Genomic DNA, 11,387 nt, shown 5'->3' with positions numbered 1-11,387 from the left:
ACTATCGGAAAGCTAAAAGTGAACCCCAGCGCGAACCCGAGATCCTCCGCGAATTAGAACCAATTATGTGAAAAGTGAACTGAGCAACAGGCTGTTCGTGAGGCCTCCACCGAGAGGGTCCCTCCAGCTTGCATGCTTCTTCCTTTTATAGATGCAGACATAGCCTTCTAGAGTCTTCGTAGAAATCCCTATTCTACCCTTCAACTCCGAGGCTTCCTCCGTCAAGCAATTTCTTTCATAATGTCCGCTCTTTCGCCAGTTTCCTAGGACTATGCAAGCGTCCTCTTCTTTTCGTGGATCTAGCGAAAACCTTCACACACCTGGCTTAAAACATGCGTTAGACCCAGTAATTTTACGAAATAAAACCCCTAGACCGATGCATGAAATTAGCCTTATCAAAGATGTGGCAGGAGGATTTTGTGGCTAGGCTATGGCTGGGCGAAAACCATTGTGGATGCTCTTACTCTTTACACCACAAAAAGCTGATACTGATATGTTAGCATAACTTGTGAAAAATATGTTTGCATGTACTTGTAGACTTGTAGTAAGTCCCTGCATAAATATGACCTTCGCTGTCGATCAATAAGTTACTGCAGGAAACCAGACGAGTAAGGGGCTGTCATGCGTAAAAGCTTGCTCGAACAAAAATGCTTTCTGACGTGTGGTCAATAACAATGAACATCCGGGAAGATCAAGGATTGATATTCCTTGAGTCATCTGCTAATCGGTAAGGACGTGATACGTACATTCTATGAGGCTGCAAAAGTCAATCTTCTCTATAGCATTCTTAGTATGAATAACCAGTACACGTCTATTACATGCAAATCTCATAGCATCTTGCTTTCGTTTCATCTCTGCTCCTAACAAGTCAGTCATTTCATAGATTTCTTTCGACAGACGATGTGACTTGTCTCCAGATGAAAATCCATACAAACCTAGTGAGCTCTCAATGTTTCCTACATCTGCCCAACTAAATCCTACTTCTTTGATCACTTTTCTCTGTCTCATTATTGTCCTAATTTTCGCAACCTTTTCCCATTTCCTCTTCTCAGCAAACAAGTTAGACATCAGAACGTAAGAACCCGATTCATCAGGCTCCATTTCAATCAAAGTATCAGCAACTCTAGTTTCCATCTCTACATCTCCATAAATTTTACAAGCCCCAAGTAGGCTTTGTAGAATAGATAAACCAGGCCCTCCAGGGATCTGGCTCAGAAGATTTTCAGCTTCCTTTAGCTTCCCTGCCCGACCCAACATATCCACAATACAATAATAATGCTCGGCTGATGGTTCCACAGAATGATCACTAATCATTGAATCGAAAACTTCACGTCCTACATCAACTATCCCATTGCGACTGCATGCTGTCAAAATGGAAAGAAATGTAATGGAGTCAGGCTTTACGCCTTCCATCTCCATTTCCTTAAAATACTTCATCACTTTTTCATAGTCCCCGTGCCTTGAGTAGGCAGAGATTATAGCTGTCCAAGCGACTTGGTTTTTCTCTGTCAACTCAAAAAATATCTTCTCGGACTAAAAAATGCTCCCCCGTTTTGCATACATGTCAAGAAGTGCACCTGAGACAATTGGATCACTGTCCAATCCGAGTTTCTTCAAGAATCCATGGCATCGTTGGCCCTGCCTAAGAGAAATCGATTCAGATGAAGCTATTGCATGTAAGACAGCACCAAATGTATAAGGGTTAGGTGTTAATTCTTTGGAAGCTGACGAGAATACTTGTAAAGCTTTCTGATACATGCCATTCAGAGAATAAGCAGAAATAAGAGCCTTCCACGATATGATTTCTCTGTCATCAATCAGCTCAAACACCTTAATGCAGTCTTCTATCATCTTAAACTTGCCATACATGGTAATGAAACTATTTGCCACACTAGTTTCTGAAAAGAAGTTCGACTTCATACAGAAGGCATGCACCATTAGGCCTTCTCGCATCATATTGTGTTTTGTAATTGCATGAATCAATCCAATGAATGTAACGTCATTCGGCCATGCTTCATCTTGTATCATCTCCTTAAATAAATTCATAGCATGCCTTCATCTATAGAGATCATTGTTGTCCAAGACACTACATTATGGTTAACAATATTCTCAAGACAGCTACTGCATCTCCAACAGCTTCGCATTTCGAATACATAGACATGAGAACATTACAAACCTTGACATGATCCCCATATCCTCTTTTCATTGACAAAGCATGCACCTGCTTACCAAACTCGAGGTTCCTCTCGTTGCAACCACACTAGTAAACGAGACATGATCAAGCATAAACCCTTCCATCACCATCTCAACAAATCCCTTAATGCATCCCAATCCATTACTGCCCTCCTGAGAACCAAATCTTTGTGGGGCATTTCATTGAACACTCTTTTAGCATCCTCAACTTTTCCACATTTCGAATACAATGTAATTAGTGCATTCCCAGTAAAATTCTCTACCTCCAAACCTAACTTAAAAACAAGACAATGAAACTGAAACCCTAGATCAAATTCCTCGCCATCTGCACAATGGGCAAGAGCACTAGTAAAAGTTCTCGAATCAAAAGTAATCCCAGATGAATGCATCCCGCGAACAAAAAGGAGTGCACTTTTGTTGTCTTCAAACCCCGATATCACTGTATTGTAAGAAACACTATCAGGGTTCTTCAAATTCACAAAAATACACAAAGCCGTCCTCAAATTCGATGACTTGCAGTACATGTTCATCAAAGAATTACAGACAGAAACACAGGCAATAAAACCAGAAACCACAGCAAAACCATGAGTCTGACGTCCAATTCTTGGGTGCCCAACACAAGCCTTTGAAGCAAGCGCTAGCACAACTTCATTAACTCCCGAAATATCCGTTCGTAGATGATTCTTAAAAACACAAAGTGCTTCACACCTGCGGTTTTGGTTCATGAGATTGAGCATGAAACGGTAAACAGGGACATTTGGTCGTGGTGGCATTTCATCAAGCATGTGGCGACCGCGGTAATATGAATGTGAGGAGAACATCTTGAAACATATTGGGCGGTGTATGAATTGTTTCTGAAGGATTTGAAGTTGAGGAGTTAAGGTTATATTTTTCATCAGCAGCTACGAAACGTCGGTTCACTGCGGGCATGTTCTGAGCTTGGAGCCTGGAACATTAACAACAACGATTTCCCTTAGATGGACATGTTTTTTGTTGGATTTAACTATTTTCTTACAAAACGATTTTTTCTCGTCCAATCTCCACCACCACTTGAAAAGTAAAGAAGCATTCTTGATGAATTTATCTCCAATTCCTAATCCACCTTGCTCCAAAAACCCACTTGAAAAGTAAAGAAGCATTCTTGATGAATTTATCTCCAATTCCTAATCCACCTTGCTCCAAAGGTTTTTGAATAACATCTCAATCTATATATCTCCAATTCCTAACTCCCCTTGCTCCAAAGAATTAGTCGAATTCAAGTTGAGTTCGATATATCTATGGTTAAAAAAATAATCTTTTTAGGTTCACCAACTTTGTCAAAGTATCATTTTAGGTTCTTGAACTTTGAAAATATCATTTTAGGTCCGTCAACTAAAGTTAATATCATTTGAGGTATTTTAAACCTTTTCCGGACAAAAATTCCCTTAAGACATTCAAAGGTCAATTTGGACAATTCTTTCGCCACTCATCTTGTATCAGAGACCTAGAGTCCAACAATTTGTAACGACAAATTTTTATATTTAAATTCAATTTAAATGTTAATTGTTCTCCATTCTAAAATTCATATAAATAATACTCCGAATGACAATTCAAATTAATAGCTATCTAATTTCAAAACATATAAACTAAATATAATTCACAAATCACCTACAGTAAGTTCTTAAAATGCAATTTAGATTGTAAAAATAAAATAAAGTATCAAGTCTCAATTCACTATCCCTAAATAATTGGTCATTTAATAATTGAAAAATTAACACATATTTTTACGTCAAATTGTAATTATATTTAAATTCAATTTGGACGGTAATTAAATTAAATAGTAGTAAAAGAAATTGTTGGACTCTAGGTCTTTGACGCAAGATGAGTGGCGAAAGAATTGTCCAAATTGCCCTTTGAAGGCCTTAAGGGCATTTTCATCCAGAAAAAGTTTAAAATACCGCAAATGATATTAACTTGTAGTTGACGGAAATGATATTTTCAAAGTTCACGGACCTAAAATAATACTTTGGCAAAGTTCGTGGACCTAGAAAGATGTTCCCTAAAAAAAGAGATATCACCGATTGAAAAACTAAGACAAATGATGGAGGATAGATGGTACTAAATAGATTTTATTTAAAGTTTATAATAATATTATTAATATTTATTTCAGTTGATTAATTGACGATAAGAAAATAGTACGATAATAAATAAAATATTAGTATCTCCGTCCCTTCAAAATAGAAACTATTTTCATTTTGAGTCGTCCATTAAAAATAAAAACTTTCTATTTTAGCATGTGGACTCCATAATCCAATACAACTCTTTCACTATTTTTTATCTTTCTCTCTCTTACTTAACTAATTAGACCATCCACTACGCGTCTCGCGCCGGGCTCGCATTTCGTTCCGGAGGGACGGGTCCTCCGCGGGACCCGTTGCAACGATCATCCCGTCCCGAGCCCGCGCCCGTCTCGTCCCGTAGCCTGTAGATGCGAGACACGGGACGCGCCGTCCCGCCACTCGCCCGAGAGACGTGTCGCGCTCCCGATGCTTGCGTGATGCCGACTCGCTTGCCCGCGAGTGGGCGTCGTCACGGATGACGCAATAATTCATTTTTTAAAAATTCGAAATATAATAAAAAAATTAATTTTCAAACGGTAATATTACCGTTAATTTTTTATTTTCCTTTTAAAATTTTTTTTTACTCTATAAATAATCCTATTTCATACTCATTTCAAACACAAACACACATCTATTCCTCTCAAATCATCTCTATCACTTCAATTTCCATCTTAAATCAACTCAAACAAATGGATCATTTTGAGCAAATGCGTCAATTAATGGAACAATCACTTAAAGAAGATCGACGACGAGAGGCGGAGGAATCCGCGCCACCCCCACGACGCTCCCGGAAGTACATCAATCGGAACCGGGAGGAAGCCGTCGCACGGTTAGTACGCGACTGCTTTTGCGATAACCCGATTTGGGGAGATACCTACTTCCGTTGCCGTTTCCGCATGAGTAAACTGCTATTTCTCCACATAGCGAATACTTTGGCGGCCCGGGAAGAGTTCTTCTGAGAAGGGTTCGACGCGGTCGGCCGTCCTAACCACACGACGCTGCAGAAATGTACTGCAGCCATCCGTCAGCTTGCGGCTGGACAAACGGCCGACATATTCGACGAATACCTCCACATCAGAGACACCACTGTGCGCATGTGCTTGCTCAACTTCTGCAGAGGCGTCCGGGCAGCCTTCAGTGACGAATTTCTCCGGAGGCCAAGCACAGACGATTGTCAGTTCCTCCTCAACCTGCACGAACAAGTGCACGGATTACCCGGGATGCTTGGCAGTGTCGATTGCAAGCACTGGCAATGGAAGAATTGCCCGGTGGCTTGGAGGGGGTCCTACACGAGCGGCTACAAAGGCACCCACCCAACCGTTGTACTCGAGGCCGTTGCCGACTACCGGCTTTGGATCTGGCACGCGTACTTTGGGGTCCCTGACTCGAACAACGACGTAAACGTGTTCCACCAGTCCGACCTCTTTACCGAAGTTTTGGATGGTAAAGCGCCGGCCATCAACTTCGTCGCCAACAACCGGCTGTATAAAATGGGGTACTATCTCACCGACGGCATCTACCCGAAGTGGCCGACCTTCGTGAAGACGTGCAGCAGGCCTGCGAACCCAAAGCAGGCTCTTTTTACGCAGAAGCAGGAGGCTGCGCGCAAGGATGTGGAGAGGGCGTTCGGGGTTCTCCAAGCGCGCTTCAACATCATCAAAGCCCCGACTCGTTCGTGGTTCATGGAGAGCATGGTCGACATCATGTATACGTGCATAATCTTGCACAACATGATTGTCCGAGACGAAGGACCCAATGCGGGAAATTGGTTCGACCCCGAATCCCCCGGAAGCTCAACCGCAAGTAGTCTGCCGCGAAGTGGAGCGCATCCGTCTATACAAGAACGGTTGGCTATTCGGGCAAGGACACGCGACTCTAGCGCCCACACCCAACTCCAAGAGGATCTAATTGAGCACATTTGGGAAAACTTTGGCGGAGAATATTAAATTATGTCATTTTCATTTTTTTAGAATTTTAATTATGTCTTTTTTTTTTTCTTTTTTTTAAGTTTAAGTGGTAATGTTGTTTTAATTTTAATGAATTGTGTTTGTTTAAATTGAATTGGGTTGGAAAAAAAATAAAAAATGAAATTAAATGAATAGTAATTAAGGGACGGTTTAGGGATGGAACGTTGCAGGTTCCGTCCCTTAGTAAAGGGATGGAGGAAAAAAGGACAGTGGGGCCCTCAAATAGTGGTCAAATAGTAGTTAAGAGACGGTTTAAGGGACGGTATAGAGACAGCGTAGTGGATGGCCTTATGCCTTTAAGAGCATCCCCAACCCTGTACCAAATCTAGGCCCCAAGTCTCCTCCACATCATTCTCCTCAGTTTCTGTGCCAGATCACAACTCCCACAACCCCAAAGACCCCATTAGGGCCACAAACTTTAATTTGCACTTTTCACAATTTCAAACTATTTTATTCTTAAAATTGTTGAACAAAGTATTTTGGAAAATTTATTATTCATTCTGAAATTATAAATAACTTTAGAAATTAAAAAAATTACAAACCCTATAAGGGCATAGCCTAGGAGCTCGCAACGTCAGGCGAGGCCGCAACCGGGCGCGGCCTCAAGTCCCTCCGACCGCCCCGGACCTCCCTGTCGCCCCACAATGCGCCAGGCCCGAGCCGGACCCCTATTGCGGCCTGACCTGACAACATTGGGAATGCTCTAAAATCCATGTTTTTTAAAAATTTCTATTCAAAGACAGAGGCACTATTTCGTACTTTGCACGGGATTGAAACTAATTTCTCAATAAATGCACAAGCAAGTTGCATAAATAAGAAGTGATACGCGTCTGATTTAATTTAAAATCGAATTAATTGAAGTCCATTCTCTATTATTGACATAATTTCTGGTGTGAATATTCTTAATTTGTGGCGGTCAAAGAAACCTTCTCAGAAAAAGGAAAGAAATAAAATAGTCATAAAAATTACGGTCAAAAGGTCGTGTAATTTTCTTAAATTGAGTATACAGTATTATTTTAAATTGAGTATTATCAAGAGACGTATACTTAGTATAGCCATCAACATTAATCTAAACTTACAGATTTATTAAAAAGAATAGCCAGAAACAAATAAAATAAACATTGCAAAAACATGGAAAAAGGTGAACATTCAGCCACTCTTCATGTCATTTCTATAATTCCTTTCCTGCCAATATTTGTTTTTCCCATTCTGCTGCATTCGCCAATAAACTATATATTATTATCCATCACTTTTGTGCTACAAGATGGGATCTTTTTCATGAATCATGTCCTTTTATTATTCCACACATTCAAATTGAAACACCCATGCTCGCAATCTCATCAGATTCTCGTCATAAATCAAGAATATACATCAAGATCATGAGGGCAGATGACATTTCAAGATTGCCTTTTTTATTTTCTTTCTCAAAGATGCGTTTTTTTTACTCTTCTTCCCTCTGCGTGTGTGTTATTTTCTCCAATTATTTTAATAGTAGCTGTGGATTAGGATGAAGAATTTCCTAGAATATGTGTCAAAACGAAAATGACATTGCAGCATTGGAATATAGGGAGTTGATCGAGAAAAAGGGATTTTTATTTGGGTAATCTGTGACAGTGTCAGCATAAAAGGGCTGGAAGGAATAGAATAGACCTCTGGTCTCTGGATGCAAGCAATACATCAAATAAGTACTTAAGTAAATCACTATACATTATGTCATATCTTCGAATGTCAGCCAAAGATTATATAGCCCATATAGACCTGCAGTATATCCAGCCAGTTCATTTATAGGCTTTTGCATGCGCACATATTTTAGGAGAGAGAAAAATGCGATTTTCTATACTTATACTACTCCCTATCTTTAATGGTGGCATTTAATTGTATATGACACTTCTTTGTGAAATTATAAGCATCATTATGCCTGAGAGCTTTGTGCACACTGCAATTCTTTAATTGTGGTTTCTATACCCGGGAGGGGATCCCCTGCTGTGCACAGCAGGTGCGGTCCCCTCACTATTCACTTTTTTATTAATTTTTTTTTTATTATTAAACAAATGAATAGTGTATGTACAGTGAGGGGACCGCACCTGCTGTGCACAGCAGGGGATCCCCTCCCTTCTATACCCACCGACTTTAATTCCTTGAGATATGAGTAACTCTTAGGCTTTTAGGGCATCCACATAGGGGCGGACGTAGCCATGAGGACGATGGCACCTTCATCGTCTGAGCCCTATGCCTCATCCGCGGATAATAGGGTTTCGACCACGCATCATCCGCCCCACTGCGGGTCACGTGGACGATACCGCGGACGATTGAACGCGTTTTTTTTTTTTTTTTTTATTCTTGAAAATTTATTTTATATATACACCCTAACTTCACTCTTCCATTCTCACTCTTGCATACACTATAAAATGAATCCCCGTGATTACCCAAGTCCGAATAGTCCGATATTCAGTGGTGGTGCACAGTGGACGGGTACAGACCCTGATGAATACCGGCCATTTGACTCCAACACCCAGTTCGATTCCGATTTCAGTACGGATTCGTACGGGCTGTCAGACATGGAGCTGTCTCCCACCAGCGCCCACGCTCCACCTCGTCGTGCCTCTGCCGCATTCGCCGCCTCGGGCTCCGCCACCAAGAAGAAGCGGAACAGACCAAGGGCCCAGAAGTTGCCGCCTCCGGATAAGAATGAAGAGTTCGCCCCAGGGAGGAGGAACTACAACCCGGATGAAACCATCATCTTGACCCGGTGTTGGATTGATATTTCAGAGGACTCGGTGTTTGCCAACAACCAAAAGCAAATCGCGTACTGGGAGCGTATCGCTAATCGCTACAACGAGGCCAAGCCGGCGGCCGCCTACAAGCGCCATAGGGAGCAGCTCCGCAAGCACTGGGATCAGGTGAAGAAGCAAGTCAATTTGTTCTCATCGGAGTACGAGAAGTGCTTGAGGGAGCAGGGCAGCGGCGAGAGTTTGACTGATGTGCGCGATAGAGCGCTTGCGTCTTACATTTCATTGTACGGCGATTTCAAGCATTACAACTCCTGACTCCTCTTGAAGGACAAGCCGAAGATCCAAGGAGGGATTATGCCCTTATCGGCTGCGGCGAAGAGGACAAAGAACACCATCGACGGTGATTATACGAGCAGCGACAGCGGCGCACCTCCGATGGACCTCAACCAGCCGATGTACGGGGATGAGAGTTCCGGCACACCGATGTCCTCCCGGCGTCCCATTGGCTGCGGCCCCGGACCTGACCCCGACCCCAGCCCCGACTTCGGCTGTGGGACATGCCTACGCGGAGTTGGTGGCGGCCGCCAACCGGAGGACGTTGTTGGACACGCACCACGCTCTCAAGCAGTGCGAGGACCCGAGCAAAGTTGAATACCTCAAGTGGATTAGCAATGTAGTGTTTGCCTTTAATCATAGTGTTTTTATTTCTAACTCTTGTAATTTTTTTTAATTAGTAATATAGAATTTACCTTTAATCGTAGTGCTTTTTAATAATTTTATATGACATATTTGAAGACATAAGAAATTAATTAATAAAATAGTAGTGAAACCTTTAGGGCGGACCAAAGATAAGAGAATAAAATAATGATGTGACGGAGCATAAGGCGCTATAGGGCGGACTATAGGGCGCCCCATTGAGAATGACATTTAGAGCATCTCCAATGGTCGGCGTCACCACCGGAGCGCCGATTTTTCGCCCACGCCGGTTTGACGCCGAACCATTGGAACCGGCGTGGGCGAAATCGGCGTCAAAATCGGCGTCGCCATGCCGATTCCCGCGCTGACGCCGGTTCCCACGCCGATCCTCACGGGCGCCATTGTGGCTCCCGGATCGGCGCCAAACCGGCGTCGGATTTAAATATTTTTTTTTTTTTTTTCGCAAAACACAATATATACGCGCGTTGAACCTCATTTTCATTCGCACCACTTGTTTTAACGAGTACTCTCTCTCTACCTTACTTTCTGTACAAGATCAATAACGAGCAATGGAGAACAACTACGAAGGTACTCCAGTTAATCCCGGGGGATGGTCTCAGACTCCCCCGGCTCCCGGTGTAGGGTCTCAGACGCCCCCGACTCCCGGGGCAGGGTCCCATACTTCCCCGGCTCCTGGGGGAGGTGGTTGGCCTCCAATGAGCGGGTACTACAACGTGTACCCGTGGCAGCAGATGATTCCGGGGTGGGCACCCGGCATGCAGCCCCCTATGCAGATGATGCCGGGGTGGGCACCCGGCATGCAGCCACCGGCGCAGCAGATGATGCCACCGGCGCAACATATGATTCCACAGTCGCAGGCGACGCACGGGGGGGACAACGCCTATCGGCCGACTTTTGATTTTTCCACCGGTTCTTCGCACACATCGACCCCAACGGATGCACAGTATTCGGAGACCTTCTCCTTAGCGGACTTGGGTTTTGATATTAACGACGTTTCTGAAACTCTCATTCAAAGCCAGGGAGTAGGGCGGGGTAAGAAGAAGGGCAAGGCGAAGAAGGTCGGCGAGTCGTCGCAGCCCCGCGCCGAAATCCGGGGCCGGAGGAAGTGGACGGACGCGGAGAACGTTGCGGTTGCCAAGGCGTGGGTGAGTGTTTGCGACGATCCTCTCGTTTCAAACAACCAGAGGATCGTCAACTTGTGGGCGAAGATAGCTGCAGCCTACAGGGCATTTTGCCCTGAAGGGAGACCGTGCACCGGGGAGGAGGTCCGGAAGTGCTGGGACCGAATCAGGGCTGGCGTCTCTCGATTTTCGGGTTTGTACGCCAACGCCCTCCGCATGCAGACCAGTGGCCAAACAGAGGAAGACTGCAGGAGGATTGCGGAAAGAGCCTACCCCGATCCGGATAAGAAGTACTATGAGTTCACCTACTGGAACTGCTACGTTGTGCTCAACGAGTCGGAGAAATTCCGGGCAGGCGTCGACGCTGGCTGGCCGAAGAGGCAGAGACTGAACTATACCGGAGATTATAGCGGCAGCAGCGGTGGTTCGTCAGACCTCCCCGAGACGGCCCAGGAGGTCCCGACTCCTCGGTCGTTCGGTCGCCGACCTCGCCCGGTTGGGCAAAGGCGGGCGCAGCAGGTTGCGAGGGGGGGCACACCGAGTTCCCAGGATGTCCAT

General features: G+C 44.0%; 1 pseudogene; it reads right to left on the bottom strand.

Annotated features, from left to right (window-relative positions):
* Positions 1 to 720: 720 nt before the first annotated feature.
* On the bottom strand, positions 721 to 3,089 carry LOC121801063 (annotated as a pseudogene).
* Between the last annotated feature and the right edge of the window lie 8,298 nt (positions 3,090 to 11,387).

The sequence above is a fragment of the Salvia splendens genome, chromosome 4, assembly GCF_004379255.2.
Source record: "Salvia splendens isolate huo1 chromosome 4, SspV2, whole genome shotgun sequence".
In the NCBI taxonomy this organism is placed as follows: Eukaryota; Viridiplantae; Streptophyta; class Magnoliopsida; order Lamiales; family Lamiaceae; genus Salvia; species Salvia splendens.
This window is presented reverse-complemented; position numbering and strand designations above follow the sequence as displayed.